We start from the raw sequence: 20,951 nt of genomic DNA on the forward strand, positions 1-20,951 counted from the left end.
GGGTAGCAGTGCTCTGTCTTGAATAAATCTTAAGAGTATTTGGCTGCTAACAGTTCACAAGTTTGCACTGGCAAAATATTTTCTGGAGTCAGTGAAGTCAGCCACCCAGTCTTGCTTGTTCTGTGAGCAAACAAACTATTTTCTATGTAAGTGCCATTGAAATGCTGCACAGAATTATAAGACCATGATCTGCATAGATAAAATGTGTGTTTTGAAGCATGGAAATTTTTTTGCAACTACATCACATGGATAATCCCTCCTAAACAGAACCAATGTGCTTATTTTTACCCCAATGTTTTGCATGCTGAATTTCACAATAAAACTTTCAGGAGAACACTGGCAGTTTGTTTGGAGCACTGACCTGTGAAACAGAGGAAAACAGATACTGTTAAAAGTCTTGGCTTGCTTGCTGAGAGATCATGTGGCAGAACCAGGTAACTTTTGAAGTGGTGCACAGGGAGTGGCATGAGCAGTAAATGCTGCAATAACAACACAACTGACCTGAGCGTGTAAGCCTCTTTGCACTACTTAGCATGTTTAGCCCGATAAATAACATCACGAGACGTCCATTCCCATCATGTTGTTATTCCCACATGACCCAGCTGGGCAGCCAAAGGCCCTCCATATGTGTTGTTTGCTCTCAGAGAAAGCAGGCAATGGAGTCAGGTGTTGCTGAATGTCTGCTGTTTACTACAATCCTGCCGCCCTCAGCTCAGGTGGAAGCAAACAGGATGAGACATCCTTTTCATTCACAACTTTCAAGCAGTACTTGACCTTTAAACTTCTCCTTTGTCTTTCAGTCAGATCAAGTGCTTGCTTGCTGCCTTCTCTCTTGTTTTTCTGGTATTCCTGCTACAGACATCCAGACACATGGATGCCACTATCTATAAGCACATAATGTACGCCAAAGGGATGTAGTTTAGGTTCTGTTCAGGCGTAGCTTCCCAGGTGCCCTTCACAGATGCTGTGCCTCTGGGAGGTGCCCATGGGGAGTGAGGGCTGTGGGCAGGGTGAAGATCTGCACAGAGGTGCTGAAAATCACTTCTGTCTTCCATAGCTGCTGAGAGCTTACAATGACTGTCTGCTCTGGCAGGAGGAATGGGACCTGGACCTGTGCTGATGTGGGAAACCAATGTATCCAGAACTTGCACTGGCCTGATGAGAAGCTAAACAGGGAGATTGTTTCTGCCCTTCAGTTATAAACTGTCCAAAAATATTCAGCTATAGTAGGATAGAACACTTAATAAATTCAAGCCATGTTCAGCACACAGTTCTATTCAAATGTCTAATCCTGACTATGGAGGGAGAATTTTTGAAAGTATGATTTTTTTTATTCTTTATTTAAAGAAAGGTAAACAGTCATTCAGGAGTTTCAGGCATTCCAAACTATTTTGAACCAAAAAGAAGTTTGGTTGAGCAAACCATTTTCTTTGTCATGAAATAAATGAAAACACTAATTAGAGCGAAAATTACTTTCCAGGAGCCCTAGGTAAGCACCTCAGGAAGATGTGCATCTGCCTGTGAGTGACACCTTCTTCCCTGCTTTTCTGCTCTTCACCTTCCTTTCTGCTCATCTTCGTTTCTGGGTCTGTTCTCACAATTTTTCCTCTCTTCTCCATTGAACCATTTTCCCCTGTGTTTGCTCTTCCTCTGTTAAAAATTAATCAGCTGAATAAATATGCCGTTCTTCCAAAAGGAGGGCTGCCCTTTCCCTCCCCATTCTGCAGTCACCTGGCTCAGCCTCTGGCTCAGAGGGTCTCCCTGGTTGTGGAAGGGAGGACTTAGGGGTACATAGCTGTTGGCCAGGAGGAACACACTGGCCTTTACCTCACTGATGCAAGCCATCTGGGATAGGAAAATGCTCTTTGACAGATTCATGGACATACTGCTCCACTGATGATCCTAGACACAGATTCAGACACCTGCTGTACCACTTTTTCCCTGACCAGACAGACAATCTTTGGATTTGTCTACCCCTTTCCTCCACTCAATGCTGAGTGAGCTCTTTTGTCCTTTTGCACAACTGCACAGGATCAAACCAGAAAGGATAAGAGTTTTCCACTTCCCCCAAAGCCCTTGGAAGCCCTTGCTGGCTTTCTCTGTGCTTGCTTGCTGCCAGCCCCCGCAGGAGCTCTGTTTGCTCTTCCTGAGACTGCAATTACCAGCACTCTCCTTGGCAGCTCTCCTGCCCTGTTACATTCCTTTTTGTTATGCTAATAGTCTTATAACCAACTCCAGCTTCTGAGACTATAATACACCCCTTTTGATTCTCTAATCTACTTCTCTCTGTGCATTACAGCACGGAGCAGTTTGCCAAGGTCCCAGCAGAACGTGTTTAGCTGACTGATTCTGGTTGTTCCTATTAGATCCTGGCATGCTTCTGAGATTTGTCACTTCCACACAAATCACACTCCTAATCCTGGGGTTTAGCAAAGTTTGGATGGATTTGGATTCTACTACATCGTTTTTAGGGGAGATGATAATGCTCTTTGATGAAAGATCTCTGGATGGAAAGTCTCCGTGCTAAGTATGAGCATGAGAAAAAGCTACTTTCAGTCCAACATTTTATCTTTTTTTTAGTTTAAGTGTGGGCGTTCATGTCAAGATGGCAGTGTGAGCACATTAGGGCTCTGAACTTGTACTCAGTACCTTGTGGGGGGCTGATGTGATTTATGGTTGCCGTAGTGCCATGCACAAACACAGACTTAAGTTGGATCCTGCATTCTGCAATATGTCCTCACAGAGTTGATCGCTCAAATTACATTCCCAGGGAGCTGTGCTTCTTGGTGGAAACCTTTTGAAGCATTCAAGTCTTATGGGACTATCTCTCCTCAGAACAAAATTAGCATTTTCATAACTCTTGAACGAGACTATATGACTAATAATATTGTAAGCTGATTTTATAGCTGTATTTCTCTCTCATTGTGAAGGTGTCCTCTGGAGTACCAGTCTTTAGCACCTATACTACTGTACTGTATCATGACTGCTTCTTTTTTTTAAAATTTATTTTTTCCCCTCACCAATGCAGGAGGAGTGGACTTTAAGATCATATATCAGCTAGTTGGCCCTATAAAGTTTGGACTGCAATATTATGTGGCGATTGCTGATGGGGCTATGGTTTGATCCTCACTGAAAAACCATTTTGGGGATGAAGAAGGAAAAGACTGCGGTGGAGTGTCTAACTTTGAAAGCACAGACATCAACAGAAATTCGTACATACAGACATACATATATATGTATATGCGTGCTTGTGTGTATATTTATATAAAATTACTTTTTTTGTGTCAGAAGAGGGTCAGGTTTGTGGTGGCTGGTATAAACAGCTGCACACCAGAGCATCACATGTGAACACATGGAAGGGAGGTGGGATGGTTTTTAGTAGCATGAGCATGGATGAAATAGCATGGTTGGCATGGGATTTCTTCTTAGAGAAAGACTGTTGCTGCCTCTGCACAGATTGTCAGCCTTTCCCTAGGGTTAATTTGTTTTTTTAACCTGTCTCACGGTAAGTAAGACTTGGAAAAGCTTCACACAAGCTTTGACTTCAGACAAAACGTGACACCTTTCCATGTTCCAGGGTCAAGCAGATAAACAGCCAAAGCTGAGTAGTCCTTCCACAAAGCAGCTCTTTCTGGATGCCTCTCAGGATGTGAGCACCAATGTTGAGCTTATCCAGCTCTCAAGAGGACATGATATTTTTTGTCTGTAGGAAATCCTTTTTGTTTCTGTCTAAAAGGAAAATGTCGGCAATGCTGCCTTCTGAAAACTGCAGCAAGAAGCTGCTTTCACTGCCTTCCCCACTTTTCTTATTGCTCCCCAGTTAAATTTCATCTGGATTTCATTTATTGTGCTTGATGGCTTAGCAATAAATTATTACTGCAAAGGAATCAACTGCATGTCATGTTTGGAAATCTCTTTTGTTTTGTTGCTGTGTCGATCCTAGCTTGCCTCTGAGAAGGCAGCTGATCCCTGCTCCTGTCCTTAACATCGAGGAGGTTTACTTTCTGCCAACTGCTGCAACACTTCATTCAACCAGGGGAGCAAAATGGAGTCTGACAGACTATTGGCAGGATATGACTTTCTTAAAGGGCAACCTGCCCCCGCTGTTTCATGGGGACACAGCAATTAAAATTTTGTAATAATAAAAAAGAGCACCACAAAAAAGGAGCCAGCAAAAATAGCAGTTAAAGGTTCCAATATGTGATCAGAAGTATTAAGGTGGTTACTGTGCCCTGGGCCTCAGTAACCCCCTAAGAAGTATTTAAGTTTTAGTGTAATGAAGCAGGGAGTAAGTTAAATTTTGAGAAGAACTCATTTGAGCAGTGGAGAACCTTTTGCCAGAGTAGTCCTGCCACACCATGCAAGTCAGATGTCCAAAACTGCAGGGCCCTGCTAGGCCCTCAGTTTTCCAGCTCTGCTTCTCACTTTTACAGGGATGAAACTGAGACAATGCACAAGGTGTTGAGATTCCAGCTTCTCCCTGCCCTGCTCCATGGGCCCCTGGCTCTCCACAGCCCGGTTTTGCTTTTCTGACAATGAACTTTCTGTGGCAATTGTCCTCCTGATTTGTGCATGGAATTAATTCCTTCAGAGGACAAGAACAAGGTGTCCATGTGCACAGGAAGGGAACCATCACCATGCTCATTGTTGGACCACTGCCAGTTCAGCTGTTGGTCACACCACGCCACATTCAGGCTATGCTGCAGGTGGGGCTTAGGTTTGTAGCAGTGCTCTTCTTTTGAAAAGAAAAGCATTAGCAATTCCAAAATTTTAAAACATGGTGGTGGTTGCAGCGGGCAGGGGAATCCAACTCAGAATATTCAGAAAGCTGACAGCACCAGGGAAAGGTAGGCCATGCTTTGCTTGATCTGAGCAGCCTGACCTCTGCAAGGCCTTATATTAAGCAGCCCTGACCATGAGCTACTTGCAGCACAAATGAGGGGTGATTAGAGCAGTAAAAAGTCCCCTCCTGTAGTTCTTTTAAACTCTGTTGGAGACTGTGTGGAGGGAGGTAGTGGAGACGGAGGAAGGTTCACCAAGAACCCTGCAGTGCAAGGACTTAGAGAATAGAGGTTCATTTCATGTCTCTGTCAGGAAAAATGCACAGTAATAAGCACATAAAATTCTGCACATCAGACGCTTCATTTGCAATAGAGCATCTCTTCAAGGAAGACAAAAATTGACAATATGGCATAAGCCATGATGACCTCATGAGCCATTATAACTAAGGAATAGACCTAATTCCTTTTTGTGATAAATCATGAATTGATCTTCCATTTACGTCCTCTTTTTCAAAACAGCGGTGTGGCTACAGCTTTGGGGCCATGAAATGGATGGTAATTGTGTTGCTGTTTCTGCAGATCATTTGGGAGCAGCCAAACTTCCCTTTCTATTTGTCCCTTCCCAGCCCCTGGGGCAGCCAGCACTGTGTCCTGCCCCATGGCTGCAGCCACCTGTGGTTTGGAGCAGCTCTTAATCATCAAGTACCTAAATTGATGATTAAGGGAGGACACACTGTGTGGGAAGGAGCTTGAGGATGTGGGGGCTTTCCACGCTTGAGAGTGTCCATTTGCTGCAGGGTTGGTGAGCAACGCTGTGTCCTCAGTGCAGCAGGAATCCTTCCCGTGGCTCCTCCAGGCTCCGACTGTGGTGGCATCCAGGCCACTCTGTGACCGAATTTGCAGTGAGCCCTCTGAGCTCAGGGGCACGCCAGCACTGCCGGCCAGCCTGCCTTGCCTGGCATTCCTTGCAGGCTCTGCCCTCACAGGGAGTGTTTGGAAACCATCCAGGCGAGTCCTGTTGCTGCAACCAGGGCCAGCGCTGACTGGGCCTGGCCTTGTGCAGCCCCGTTAGTGCTCCCGTGTCCATGAACCGAGGTGGCAGTCAGCTGCAACACAGACATGGCTTGATTGGCAAGCAAAACCTTCTCATCAGAGCGTGAGGGCTGTGTGCCCTTCCTCCTGAGCCCCCTTGCAGCAGGTAGGCCGAGGGAACACTCTGTGCCTGGGCACTCTCAGGGCTGGCCAGCTCCAAGCAAGGACAGCCCTGCCTTTCCTTTGGCTGTAGGACATTACAGGCACGGATGCTACGTGAGCACCCAGACAGAGGCACCGAACAGGACTGTGCTGCCCAACACTGTCCAAGTGCAGAGGAAGCCCCAGTTAAAGCAGACACAGAGCAGAGACCCAGAGAAGGATGCAGCTGGAGACACGACAGGGACCGGCGGGCGTGCGGGGCGGCACCGCCGGTCTGTGCAGTTGCAGGAGCTGCAGAGTGGGGCCAAAGAGCTCCCTTTTCTCTTTAGCATCACAAAGGAAAGCTTCAGTAAAGATTTAAAGAATAAATGAGCTTTGGGTATAACTTCTTGTCAGTCTGAATGTGGATTTGAGCAATGCGGTCTAGTGGAAGGTGTCTCTGCCAATGACAGTGGTTGGAATTAGATGATCTTCAATGTCCTTTCCAACGCAAAACTTACTGGTTTTCAGTTTATGGGGTGTTCCTGCCAAGATAAGTGCAGCAGGTGAGAAAACATGGGAAAGCCTGTTTGTTTGAACCCTTGCATGGCAGACAATTAAGTCAAACATCACGGACACCTCAGAGATGAATGCACTTGTGCTGAATAGCTAGTGATGAGACTTGGAAGAAGGATAAAACTCTATTCCCTTCTAAACTGTTCTCCCAGGATTATGCAGTGGGAACTACATTAACCCTTACAGGTACAAACTTCCTGCTGCCAGTGCCAGCTCTTGCTGAATGTCGCAGTCTTCCTTATAACCCTTCAAAGTGACATTAAAAGGGGCCTGAGAGAATGACACAGGCCCAAAATGCAGATTTGTTCAAGCACTCTTTTTAATGGCAATGCACTATTTCAAGGGGTAGCAGCATCTACTGAACAGGAGTCTGTATAAATGTGCCTAAGAAAGCTTGGTTTTTATCCTCTGCATTGCAAGTGATTACATAGGCAATATTACAATCCAAGAGCAACGACCCAGGAACACCAGAACTTGACCACAGGAGCAAAATTTTGGCATTGCTACAGTCAAGTCATGCACTGACCATGCTGAGGTGGGAATTTTTTGCAAGTCTCTAATGAATAAGTGGGACAAGTGCAGTTTTCAGCCTCTACTCAGACTAACATTAGTCATTTAAAGATTCCATTTCCTTCTCTGGAGCACTTTTAGATGGAACTCAGACAAATAAAGTGCTGATGTAGCCAACTAATGAAATACAGTCTTAATTTTACTTGTGGGTTAAAATCAGTGCAATCATTAACCAGTTTGAAGTGCTTTGCTGAGTTGGGATCTAAGACTTCGTAAGAAGATGAATGCAGATTGAATTCCAATAGTGTTTTGCGTAAACTTGATAAGGCTTGGAAAAGTAGCTTTTCTAGTTGACACAAGTGTCCACAGTCTTGTGGAATAAAAGTAATACTTGGAATATCTGTGTAAGTCACTTCTTATTATTTGGAAGGCATGCTTTAATGTGCCTTCTTTCACTATTGTATGGAGCCACTGGCAAGATGAAATCTGGGAAAGTGCTGAGCAGAGCACAGAACAGCACCCAATGATTCAGGAAAGAAAATAAAAATGACAAACAGCAGAGAACTCTAAGCATTTTCTGAATAGTCAAGATACAGATTTTTTTTCTGGACATTTTGATTAATGTCTCTTGCTCTTATGTGACATAAGGTGTCATGGGACCTTTTAAAGAGCAGTTTCTTTAACAGATCCTCTAACAGCATAGCTCTTCCTAATCATCTTCTGGAGCAGGATTTCAGTATTGACTTGGAAAACTATTATATACTAAATCACTAAAACGATTTTCTGGAACAATGGGCTTTTTTTTTTTTGGTGGTCTTCTATTCAAATAATAGCACAGGCCAACATTTTATATGAAAATAGCCTGATTTTTTTTCTCTATTCAGTTTTGTTCCTAATGTAATTGTAGTTTTGCCATCAAAGCAGATTAATTTGCACTCCTGGTTCAGTGGCAGAGGCATTCCATTACACCACATGTGAAAGTCTGTATGCATCTGTGGGAGAGCAGAGTTTGGATGTGCATAAGGATGTGCACAGCTGAGCTATTAAAGAAGTGGCCCATTTTTCTGCTTATGATTTTTGTGAAAAATATGCCATCTTTAATTTGGTCTTGATTTCTCTCTTCAGCTGTTGTGCAAGCTCAGACAGCAGCTGCTTATGACCTAAAGGCCCCTGTTCCCATTTTCAGCTTTTCTGTGGACACCAGTCTGTTTCTCATCCTGCTGACACACTGCCTCACGCTCAAACTGTGTGTAGCAAGGAGGCTGTGGGTAGAGGAGGCAGAACACAGGGACACTGCCAGAAACAGAAATCTCCAGTAGCATATGGCCTCAGCACGGGTGGACAGGATCAGTAGCAGTTAGTGCTGCAGCTGCCACCTTATAACTGGATATTCTTCTGCAACAGCTCTCCATTTCAGTAAATGATTAGAGTATTAAAGTCTGTGGAAGCCAGCAACAAAATTGCTCCATATATAATATACCCAAAATAGGCCATATGAGGCTTCAGATTTTAATTCTGTATCTTTTATTCTCTATTCTGATTGGACAGGAGAAATATGATTTCTCCTTTTCCTGATTTTGGATACTTTTTTCTAGTGGATTAACCCCATTCTCCATCTGGAGGCCTGGGATTGCACCATATTTTCTCTGCTTTTACAATCAGCTGGAAAATCTCCAGCCCTGAATGGGGCTGTGTCCTTGGCTTTGACATTTGGTTTCTAGTCTCCACTAATAATCAGGGTTAATTCCTTTGCTTGTCACGATGATTTGTGGGTTTTGAATTGCCCTAATTTGTAGAATGATTCCGTGTCTACATCAGCCCCCCATTCTATGTCTGGCACGCCAGTAGCATCTCACTCTGAGCTGGGAATGTGAGAATTACATACTAGAAAAGATAGCTCTTCAATTTGCTTTTCTCTCCTATGGGGAGGATGACAACATGGAATATATAGGCACAAATGTTACCTGGTTTTATGTCTCCTGTTCCTCCAGAGTTCACCCTCTCTCATCATCGTCTTCAAACTGGACTTTGACTTTTCAGAGGGATATACAGACACCATCTTTTACTGTGTATATGGCTTTCTTTTCATAGAATCATAGAGTGGTTTTAGTTGGAAGGGTCCTTAAAGACCATCTAGTTTCAACCCCCATGCCATGGGCAGGGACACCTTCCACTAGACCAGGTTGCTCAAAGCCCCATCCAGCCCTAGAACTCTTTCAGGAATGGAGTTTTTCTTGGCAATATGTTCCAGTAGGTCATTACTCTCACAATAAGGAATTTTTTCCTATTACCTAATCTAAACCTACTCTTGTGCAGTTTGATGCTATTGCCCTTTGTCCTATCACTATATGGCCTTTCAAGAAGTCCCTCTCCAGCTCTCTTGTAAGCTCCCTTCAGGAGCTATAAGGTCTCCCTGCAGCCTTCTCTTCTCCAGCTTAAATAGTCTTAACATCCCCAGCTGTCCCCATAGGAGAGGTGCTCCATCTCTCTGATTATTTTTGTGGCCCTTCTCTGGACTCTTTCTGACAGGTCCACATCTTTCTTGTGCTTCCCAGAGCCTCCACAGCTGCCCTGCAGATTCTGGGAAAAATTTGTATGATCAAGCGTCAACCCAAAGTCTTTTTAGGTCTTAAACTTCCATTTCCCCCTCAAATGTCCTTCATGTTTACAAACAAACACACATCCCAGTACAGCAATTACCTTGGAATGGAGCAGACATTGCCACATTAGACATAAAGGAGAAATCAAAAGGTAAAAGATATGAGTTCTAGAGAGCCAGAGATATTAGGGTAAATAATAGATACAAATTGCTTCAGTCTCTAAGAAGCAAGAGGTACTGTGTTGCCCTTGTCAAGATGACCATTTAAGAAGCATAGCAAAACAAAAAGGGAGCTGTATCAGGGCAAGCTGAGGAAAATGGTACAGAAAGACATCTTTTGGGCCTCTTTTACGTGGGATTAGACTACTGATACCAGCTGATGTGTCACAGAGCTACTTGACAAATGCAGTGGATGGTTGATCCTCCAGATCTCCTTTAGAGGCTTCTACTTCTAAAGAGGACAGACATTAGTCATTCAGCAACCCTAAAATAAATGAAATAGATTATAGACTTAAAGCAAGACATAATTCTCATATTAACTTGTGTTACTTTGTAAAAAGACTCCAGAACAGCTGTAAATTATTTTTAAAACCTTTTATTCTGACAGCACTCTCTCAGGCTATGTTCTTACAAATGAGAATAGGTGCATGCATGGCTTTCTGTAGGAGAGGAGAGGACAAACTGAGGCAGTGGGGTACAGCAGGCAATCCTGTGGATTGGGATATTGTATCTACAGAGAAATCACCAAAACATCCCTTGCATTGTTGTCTGTGCAGCCCAATGCACCTTGATCAAACGAGCACTTTGGAAGCTATTGAGGCTTGCTAGAATAGACAATCATAAGAATAATTGTTTGCTTAGATTCTCAGTGACCTTTTAGTAAGACACTGAAAGAGGGATAGACGGAAGCAAATCACTGACCACAGGACAAAGTGCAGTCTTTTACCATTTAATATCTGGGTAAACAATGGGAAAAGTTCCCAGGGTTTGATACTATTCGTGGTGAAATATTTCAGCTGAGGGATGACACAGAGAGGCATGAATTTTTGGAGTTATGAGCTATAATGCACTTATGCTCAAAAAGGGGTGACTCCTTTAGTATTTCTTATATATGTGAGAAATTTTATACTCTGCTGAAGATGGTAGCTATCATATCTAAGGATGAAGTGGGAGAAGAGTGCAATTCCACCCAAGTTAAATGACTATAGATCTAGTTGGTGGTACCCATGGAATCAAGGGAGTGTCAGAAGGAAGAAAAAGACCTAGGAATTGTACATATTTTCACCAGTTTTGGACAGCTAACGGCTTAGATAGATGAGTGGGGAAATGCCCCACAGCAGCGGGGAAAGTAGGACATTTGTCAGCGCTTCATAAGAAAAGTCATATTGTGCTAGACAAAGTCTTGAATAAAATGTCAATTTTGCTTTCTCTTAGAAGCAATCTGCAGCATCCAGAATTGAGGTTAAGCATTTGGACTAATCACTTTGCAATATCCTACTGAGCCGGGAGAATTAAGTTGGTGACCTGGGGAAGCTGGCTGCAAACATTAGTTTGTTTTAAACGGTAGCAATACCATGCTACAATATTTTTTTCCCTTCTCTTTTACCTCTTAATCCCAAACTTCCAATTCGTACTGGTCTGAATAGCCTGTCAGCAAGAGCATAGAGGCTGTCTCTTTATGAAAGGGCTTGAATAGTGCCACTGTCTCTGGTGGACCATATTCTGCAACCCAGAAGGGTTTTTTCACAGTCTTTGCTCCTACATGAAACACTCTAGAAATATAGTTTTGTTAAACTAGGCACCATCTAAAAATTTCTAGTTTAAATGGGAAAGAGAAAAAGAGATCTGCTCCCTCATGTCTACAGCCTAGGACAGGGCAGTGGCTGAGCACTAAACACATTTTACTTGAAGGATGGGAACTGACCAAACAAGGAATTATTAGTGCTTTTGAAATGTTTAATACCAAGATTTACATGTGTTTTCTATGAAGTTTAGTTGGGAGAAGGGACAAATGAATGTCTTGCCATAGATGAATTCAGCAAGTCCCATCATGGTTTAAATATGCAAGGATGTTTGGGAAAAGACAAGAAATCCCCAACTGTCAAGGCAGAGGTTTGAAGTAGAAAGGCTCCTCTGTCCAAAGGCAAAAATCTTACTTTTTTTTTTTTTCCCCTCTGACTATTCAGAGGGATTTTATGTGATTGTTCATTTGTGTATTCAATAAATAACAGAGCACCTCTTTATACAGTGCACAACACTTGAGCCTGGAAGTTCTCTGGCCTTGAAGCCAGAGAACTTTCCCAACAGGCAAGGGTGGTCAGCAGAGCTGTGGCAGTTGATAAATTGTCATTTGTCTCTTTGATGAGACATCCCTTGCCTTTGGCAATACAGGTTGAAAAGATCAGAATTGGTTCCCAGAGATGCAAATTGTTCTTTCTCTTCTTTTCCTACAGACAAAGATTTTAATTCCATAATCAATAGATCAAAATGGAGTGGTCTCTGGGTAAATTACTTTGGACGAGCTGTGCCACTTAACTGTTTAAAGCACAAGTTATCCAAAAGTGGTCCAGTTTGCTTTTGAACAATGGCAGAACTGGCTTTTCTAAAGCAGAAGAGAGCATTTGCCTGATTTTGAGTTGAAAAAAGTTCAGTTTATTTTCCATTCCGTCTTCTGATTGATGGTACTCCAAGCCTTCATACTGTTCTGTATACTGAGCTACCTATTTTTACCACTTAATAAATTAAACTCTCCAAACATCTTGAGAAAAACCTCAGAACTGTTAGATTTACTGTTCTCCTTTGTCATTAGGTATTTGGCATTTTCTGTCTTACAAACTAGAGTTTAAGTTCCTGGCACCAGCAGCTACAGCCAGAAAACAGCAACAGCCCTGTCAAAGACCTGTTGTTTCTGAGACTCCATCTTTATTTTCAGGTCCTTGAATACATGATGGAGGCCCCAAGACAGATTTTGCCAGATTTGCCCAAGGCCAACTGATATGAGAAGGCTGCTCAAGCAGTGCTGTAACATTTACCCTTGTTCCTCAATAGCACTTAATACCATAGATTATAAATAGCATCTTGCCCTGTGATCAGCCTGACATACAGCTGGGAACTCCCCACAAGCTTATAGTTAAGATCTCTAAAAACCTCTGCTACAGAAAACTGAAATTATTGCCTCTGCGGTCAGGGGGAGAGGAGTTCATGGAGCGTCTACAGCTGTGTTAGGATGGGTTTCTCGTGACAAGTCCCACTTCAGGGAACACAGCGGCCGTCTGCTGGCAGGCCACTGCCTGTGTCCTGCCATGCTCCCTCTGAAATGTGAGTCTCCTGCTCTGGCTTTTTTCTAAGACTTGCAAACCAGAGGATAGTGGTGTTACAGTTGGGGCATGACTGGGAGATGCAAATTTGGTGCAGGGAGAGCAGCAAAACCTTTTTGTGGGAGAGATATGCAACTAACTGGCTTTGGGTTCCAAACTTAGTCTTTGGTAGGTCCTATTGCCTCCCTCACTTATGACTGGCAGGGGTTTTCCAGGAATGGATATAGAGTAGGTGTCCTTCAGCTGGGGCAGTCCTGGCCTTTTCCCAGTACCACATGAGAGATGTGAAGGGAAAGGGAGCCTTTCCTCAGTGCAGAGCCTAGGCTGCAAGCCCCTGTGCTGTCCCCACCAGAAGAGGTCTGCTCTTAGCCCTGGGTTGCCTTTGCTTTCTACCTCACCTGCTTGGGCTTTAAGCATGCACAGAAAACTCCCACAAATCCCCATGGGTAGACAAGGTAGTCCCCCATGCCAGAAGGATTTTCCTGCTCTAGCTGCATAGCATTGCTCTTCCCAGGACCTGGAGTCACAGTTCAATCCCGGTCCATTATAAAGCCTGTAAAAAGTCATTTTTCAAACCCATAGATCACTACTTCATCACTTACTGATGCTCCACTGAACAGCTTTGGATAATTTAAACAAAGACATCTTTTATGGGAGTTAATATGCAGAAGAAATTCAGCTATGCATGCAAATGTGTTTTGGCCAGGCTCTCCTACCTTGTCCTGCTCCTTGCTGAGAGAATCCTCCACCAGCCACCCTGTCTGCAGGCAGCAGGGACTGCTGAGATGTACACTGGCTACATCCCATCAGATGCTACCTTTCACGGACTAGAAAACACAGGAGGGCTAAGGCCCCCACCCCTTACATGTCTGTGTGTCCTTTCTACAGTGAGCACAGTCCTGGAGCATGCCCCAGAGGGTAGTCTGAGGTGTTCCCAAAAGTGGGTTCAAACTGGACCATGTGTTTTGTAGAGACAGGCATCTCTGAGCTGTGCTATGAGAACCAAAGAAGGACACAATTTTTAAATAGTTTTTATTTATTCCTTATTTCCCTTTATTAATACTTACATAGCTATGGGGACCAGGAGAGCCCCATGAAGGTGTTCCAAAACAGGCTTCATGTATCTGGGGAGGAGCAGTTTGTGCAGGCAACAGGGGAAACTTTGTAACTACAGATTTTAGGGGTTCCTCCTGACTGAGGAGGAGGTAGGCAGATCCCACTGCTGCTGCTGTGGGAGTAAGGAGTGCCGCATTATCTGGAGGAGACTGGGTGGAATTTTCCCGAGAGCAAGGCAGCATAACACACTGGGACAGTAAATGACTGGAGGCAAATGATTCATTGTGCTAAGTACCATAAAGCCAAGAAAACAGATGTCTTGGCTGGACTGAGGACAGAACAACATCTTGTATTAAGCATATCTATCAATAGGATAATGAATATTTTGTTTATATTCTTGTAAGGTTGGGGAGGGTTTTTTTGTCCTAAACCATTATAACTAGATAAAGCATTAAGCCCTCTAGCAAGAGTCACCAAAATTCTTTCTAAGACTAAAATATTTACAGTGTGAGAATCAAGACTTTAAGTCTGAATATACAGAAATTATTACCCAGTCCTGTGCAGCTGATTCATACCCATACATTTCTATTGATACCAGTGGAATTGCATGGTTCTGAGTAAGTAAAATTTACAGACTAGTGATTTTGTAATGGTGTACCAACCAAGGGCTAAATTTAAAGTTAATATTGACTGAAACAAGAACCTCTTTTTTAATGTTATAGGTAGAAAAAGTGCCATATGCCTTGGGAGGGTGTGTCATATTTGCACTGATGCTTTTTCACCAAAGCCGGACTGGCCTGCCTATGCGCATGGACATCATGTGCCCAGCAAACTTACAGCCCCAATAAAATTTATGAGAGGGCACCTGTCCTCTGCTAAACATCACCTCATTGGCACAGGAAGGTTTTCTGAAGAGGAAGCTGAAGGTTTCCTCCGAGTACCACAGAGCATGGCAGTGGATGTAAGGGAGCAAACAAAGCTATGCAGACATGGCCTAGGTTGTCTGCAGGTGGCTAGTAAGGAGCCTGCTTAGTTCCTACATCAGGAAGGGTTAATGAGGTGCTGTGGGGATATTTCAGGTCTGCATTCTTCTGGGAAGTGTTCAAGGAACTGAACACAGACTCAGGGACTGGTTGCAAACCAAATGCCATTTGCTCATTGGAAACTAGAGAGAATGCTCTCTCTAGGTGCTTTTTCTGAGGATACCAGTTGACCAAGAAAGCCAGTGGTATCCTGGTGTGTACTAGCAATAGCGTGGCCAAAAGGACCAGGGCAGGGATTTTCCCCCTGTATTAAGCACTGGTGAGGTCACAGCTTGAGTCCTTTGTCCAGTTCTGGGCCCCTCACCACAAAAAGGATGTTGAGGTGGCAATGGAGAAGGACAACGGAGCAGGGGAAGTGTCTGGAGGACAAACTCTCTGAGGACCAGCTGTGGGAGCTGGGGTTGATTTGCTTGGAGAAAAGAAGGCTCAGGGGAGACCTTATTACTCTCTACAACTCTCTGAAAGGAGGCTGTAGGCAGGTGGGGATTGTCCCTTTCTCCCAGGCAACAAGTGCCAGGACAAGAGGAAATGGCCTCAAGAGGTTCTGATAGGATATTAGGAAAAACAGGCTGCCCAAGGAAGTTGCTGGGTCACCATTCCTGTAAGTATTTAAAAGACATGGCACATCCGTAGGTGTGGCACTTAGGGATGTGGTTAAGTGGGGGACTTGGCAATGCTGGGTTAACTGTTGGACTTGATGATCTCACAGGTCTTTTCCAAGCTAAACAATTCTATGATTCTATAACTTTATTTAAATCCCATGGAGTCCTTGGAAACCTTCATTTTTGGGGTATGATCACATGCTTAAGTTCTTTCTTCCAGAATCTTTTCTCGTGCTCTAGTGCCCACCTCTCCAGTCAGAATCAGATCTGTCTTGGATGGGCCACCAAACCCTTTTTTTACTCCTTTGAAACTACCAGGCAGTCTCAAAATGCTGGGGCACTAGAGGTTTTAGCTGTACACATGAAGTTCTTGAGGCAGTTTCCTGAGCAGAAAGCCAGTGTGAAATGGCCTGTGTGATCCCATAGACAATACTTATCACTCATGTGAGATCCCTCTTGCTGACCAAATCAGAAAGATTTTCTCTAAGGAAAGAAGGGCATTCTCCCCACTTTATTTTAAAGCAGCAAGCAGTAACAAAGCTTCCCATATTGTGAATAAGTTCCACATATTCTAACAAGAATAGAAATGCAAGCCTGTGAAGCTTGCTTTTGTCTTGAGTAGATAGTTACTTTAATTACATAGCACGTCCTGACTCCAGTCCTCTCCTTTCTGCTCATTCTGATCCATTACTCCGTAGCTGGCAGGTCTGTCTGAACACAGGCGTGATGGCTGTGCTCTTTCTCTGGTCAGGAGCTGCAGTCAAATCAGTATAGTGATAACAATCTAAAAATAATAAAAATAAAAGGAAGAAATGCAGATGATCAAGTTTTTGGGGTGTGGGTGGGGGAGGTAATGACAGCTAAAGAAGACTGCATTAATCACTCTCCATAATACTCCCAGAAGTATCTTGCCAAGATATTAATTTTAATCTTTACTAGTTGAATGATTGCTGCAGGGTGCATTTAACTTTTCACCTCTGGCGGAGCAGCCCATTCTGGGAGTTAAATATCTCCCTGTTTATCCCTTCTGTGGCATCTTTCTCCATTTCATCTGTGCAGTGCACTATGAACTCTGCTGGGAAAAAAAAAAGTAAAAAAAAAGGGGGAAAAAAAGTCACTGTTAGTATCATGAGTTGTTTTCTTTTCTGAAAATGGCTGGTTCTGAAAGGGAATCTTTGCTTCTTTCATGAATCTATATGTTTTATGAATCCCATCCTCTTGATAGAACATTCAGGCTTCAGCAAAGGAGCTGCAGCTGTCACCAAACAAGGGCACTTGCTCTAAAGGCTTCTCTGTCCTGGAGAAGGGTGTCTCTTGTGACTGCCACAAGATATGCCAAATTGGGTTAACTGCTGTCTCGTTATTATTGTAAACTGCACTGCCTGATAATAAGACTGGTTGAGATAAGCCAGTCTGCTGAGCAGGCATAACAATGTGAAATCCCACTCTGTGACAGATTATAGCAAAGCAGAGCATTCTTCAAATGAAAGTCTCCAGATGGAATATTGGCAACTGTAGGGAATTTGACTGACAATGCCCAAGATGGTCTGATCATCAGCATCATATGACATTGTTTTCTGCCTTTCTCAAGGGTTCCTGAATGTGGCTGTCAGTCCTTCTCTTGCAAGGTGAGGCAAGTAGCTACCCACCAGGATTTGGAAGATTAGTATCTGCCAATGGCAAGCCACTTTACTTGTCTTTCAGGTTGACCAAAGCACAGATACCACACAGACACCCAAGCTCCTGTGGCCCAAAATAGTGCACAGATTTTGGGTTAGGAATAGCATCACTCTGGCTGGACGTTTCAGCTAATGCACTTGGGGAGCTGATGCTTGTTTGTCCTTTCTCTCTCAACCCTCATTTGGGCTGAACATTCAGAATTGCTTTGCTGCCATTTGAGATGGTCAGGAAGGAGATTAGGTTTCCATGAGAGCTCATTCAGGTTTGTATAGTCTCTGCCACTTGCCTCTGAAAATCTTCTGGAATATGTGGGCCACAAAATATGGAGAATGGCAGCTTGAATGGATTTTGGACATATGGAGAATGGCACATGTGGAGAATGGCAGCTTGAATGGATTTGGGATAAAGCATATGTGAGGACCTGGACCTACTTCTTCCATTCCTGTTTAAAAAACCATTCTATCTGTGACAAGATGTATTATTCCTTTCAAAAAAACCAAACCCACTTCAAAGACAGCAACAAGAAAATGCAACCTGAACCACAAACCTATGTAAATTTTTTGTGCTTAGGGAACAAAAAGCTTTTCCCACCTATCATATTATTGTGGAAACTATTTCTGTCAACTGGACTGCCTCTCCTTATGTTCTCTACAGTGAGTGGGAAAAATATGTAGAGCAGCATTACACCCCTCTCTGGCCTTGCTGTGCCAACAGATGCTTCCCTGGTTGCTGTAGTATTGGGTGGGTGGAAACCATTCAGGCCCCTTTGGTGTTCAGATGTCCCTCAAGTGGTCTTCTCTTACCTTTGATGCCTCCCTGGGTACCCACACAGATTCTTGAGCAAAAAACCAAAACTCAAATGCTTCATAGTTTTACCACAGCATGCAAGGATCTGGCTACTCTTGAAGTGATGGGTCTCGCAGAGCACAGGCTAAATGGACTGCAGCAGGGTACAACTGCACCTCCCATGTGCAGAGCTCCTCCCTGTCCTTCTGATGCCTTCCATCCTGTCTGGGACATTGAGATGTCTGGAGTGGGCTGTGAAGGTGATGTGCCCCTGGTGGTCTCAGCTTCCTGACCATCAGCCATACAGGTTGTCAGCACAGCTGGCAAAATTTTGCATTAGTTCCCATCTTCTTATGGTGTAGTTGCCTGAGGCAGCTGCTAATCCTGGTGTCTAGAAAGCCCTGTCCATGCTGTTGTCCATCTTATTTCACTTGTGCAATTGTTCTGCTGCAGTTAGACTCACCTGTGGTCACAAACATCTAAACTACTCTCCTCCTCAGGCATCAGATTCTGGGTGCTAAAATACCTCTGGACTAGCTGTGAAAATGCAAACATGTAGCTGGTAATCAAAGACTTCTTTCCATACAAGGCACCACTGTAAAAGAGCAAATTCACATTTGCTCTGCTGCAGCAGGAGGACTCCAGACCATTGCATTTTTTATGCATTAAACCAATGATAAACCCAATGTACTTTGGCATATGAAAACCTGAACAGGAATGTTCTTATTGTTCCCTGGGACTGATGATTTGGCAAGGAATAAATTCAGAACATTTTCTTTTTGGGGAACAGGGGATTTTACTCTTCTGTCTTTATTTAGAAAGAAGCACATAAAATTTTTCAAGGTACATGTGGGGATAAGTTAATAAGAGATAGGAAAGACACTGGGAGAAGGCACTGCTTGGCTGGGAAGTTGAAACAGAAAAGTGAGACAACTGGCAGTGTGGTTGGGTGTGCACATATGTGTTCTGGCTTATGTTACACATATGCAGGTTCTTGGCTTTATCCATTCACCCATAAATAAGTCAGAGGTTTTGCTTGTGCCATGTGCAGACATTGTGCCTGCTCTCTTGTTGCCATCCAGCCTGTGAGAGCTTTATTGTGGCCAGGAGGACCTAAGTAGGGATGATCAGGGCTTGTCCATGAGTGAATATGGCCCATATGGTGTGCCACTCAGCATCACTGCTGCCAGCATAATTTTTTGGGGCAGTGGGTTTTTTATGCACAGTGGCTTCAGTCATGGTGTCTGAAATGGGGGAAGACTAATAACTTCCACAGCTTGAAAATATTAGCTTACTGCTAAGGCACTGTTTATTTGCTGGTGTAAGAGGGCTGTGCTCATTCTGTGCAGTGTGACTGTGTGGTTTGGAAGAGTGCACACAAACAACAACGCCTCCTTTTGTACTTGCCTGCCTCATTCCTCAGCTGGAGCTTGACCCCTGGCACTCAGCAGCACCCCAAGAAGAAATGTCCACAAGCAACATGTATGCAAGCATGAAAAAGTGACTTGCAACATCGAATGGGCAAAATTCTGTCTGCTGGATAGACCCTTTCTGGTCTGGTCACTAGAGGGTATATTGCTTCTTTGTGTGAACACTCTGCTCACATACTATTAATGGGAATGGCATGTTTTTGCACCAAGAGAGTAGCCCACCCCTAAGGAAATGAAAAAAATTGCAAATGGCCCTGAAAGCTTTCCCTGCATCACCAGTGTAACTTCCAGAATTCCAATAGTCTCTCAAAGATTGGAAAAAAATTTATATGCTGAAAGTCCTTAGAAACAAGCCTCAGGATGGGTACTCAAGACTCAGAGTTTGGGATTTGGAGTTTGCGTTTTTTTTGCTTGGTGTGATATCTATACCAATTTGTCACACTGTTAATGGTTGAAAATCAGATCTGCAACAGGAGATTTGGGCTAGGATTTGTTTCACTTTATGGTCCATCTGGAAGATACACTGAAACAACTTTTAAATAGGAAAACCTCAGTTCAAAGAGTTGAGTTCAGTAGATGTTGTCCAGAGGTTGTGGTTATGTCATGTAATGTACTTACAAAAATAATAACATTTTTAGAATAGGGCCAACCAGACAGATCTTAAATCAGTTTGCATTCTCCTATTTAACTGAGCTTCACCTTTCTGTTCAAGCCTGTTCATTTTATCTGTAAAAGCAGCAACTCACTAGTCAAGTGGCATAACGATAGTCTGAATTCTCTAAATAGGCTAAACTAGAGTTAATACAGGAGACTTTTACATCTCCCTCCTCTCCCTGTCTCTGCAGCAGGGTTGGTGGCTCAGCCTCAGGACCTGTAGCAGATGAACAGAGGAAACCTGCTGTTTTTGACTTAACATGACACCAAAAAAGGCAATCCAAAGCTGTAGTCCAGCAAAATGTACAACTAAGTGCATGGTTCAATATTTTACTTCAAGATCTCCAGGCTGGTATGTTCCCATCTGCCAGCAGTACCTCCACAGAGTGTAGAGCAATGCACTGTGTGCCAGGTGGGGGTCTCACACTCAGCAGAGGTGTTTGCAGAGATCAGTGTGGTTAGCTCTGGTGCAGCAGCACGTGGGCCTGTCGGTGCCTAAGTACAGCCAGCCTGGTCATTGCTGATTCCCCCCAGTGCACTTTGCAGCTCTGAGGTGAGAGTGTCAGAGTATCACCCTGACCTCTGTGACCCCTTGGCCTGAAGCAGTCTTTCAGGGAAACACTGCAATTCCAGGAAGGCACTTCACTGAGGTGGAGGAAAGGTTTATACAGGCTTTGCCTGCTTTTCCATGTCAGACAGTGGTGAGACCTCTCCTGTTTTGATATGAAAATTATTGCCTGTTTA

Source organism: Agelaius tricolor, unplaced genomic scaffold, assembly GCF_023055355.1.
Source record: "Agelaius tricolor isolate 1412-34295 unplaced genomic scaffold, bAgeTri1.0.p SCAF_4, whole genome shotgun sequence".
Classification (NCBI taxonomy): Eukaryota; Metazoa; Chordata; class Aves; order Passeriformes; family Icteridae; genus Agelaius; species Agelaius tricolor.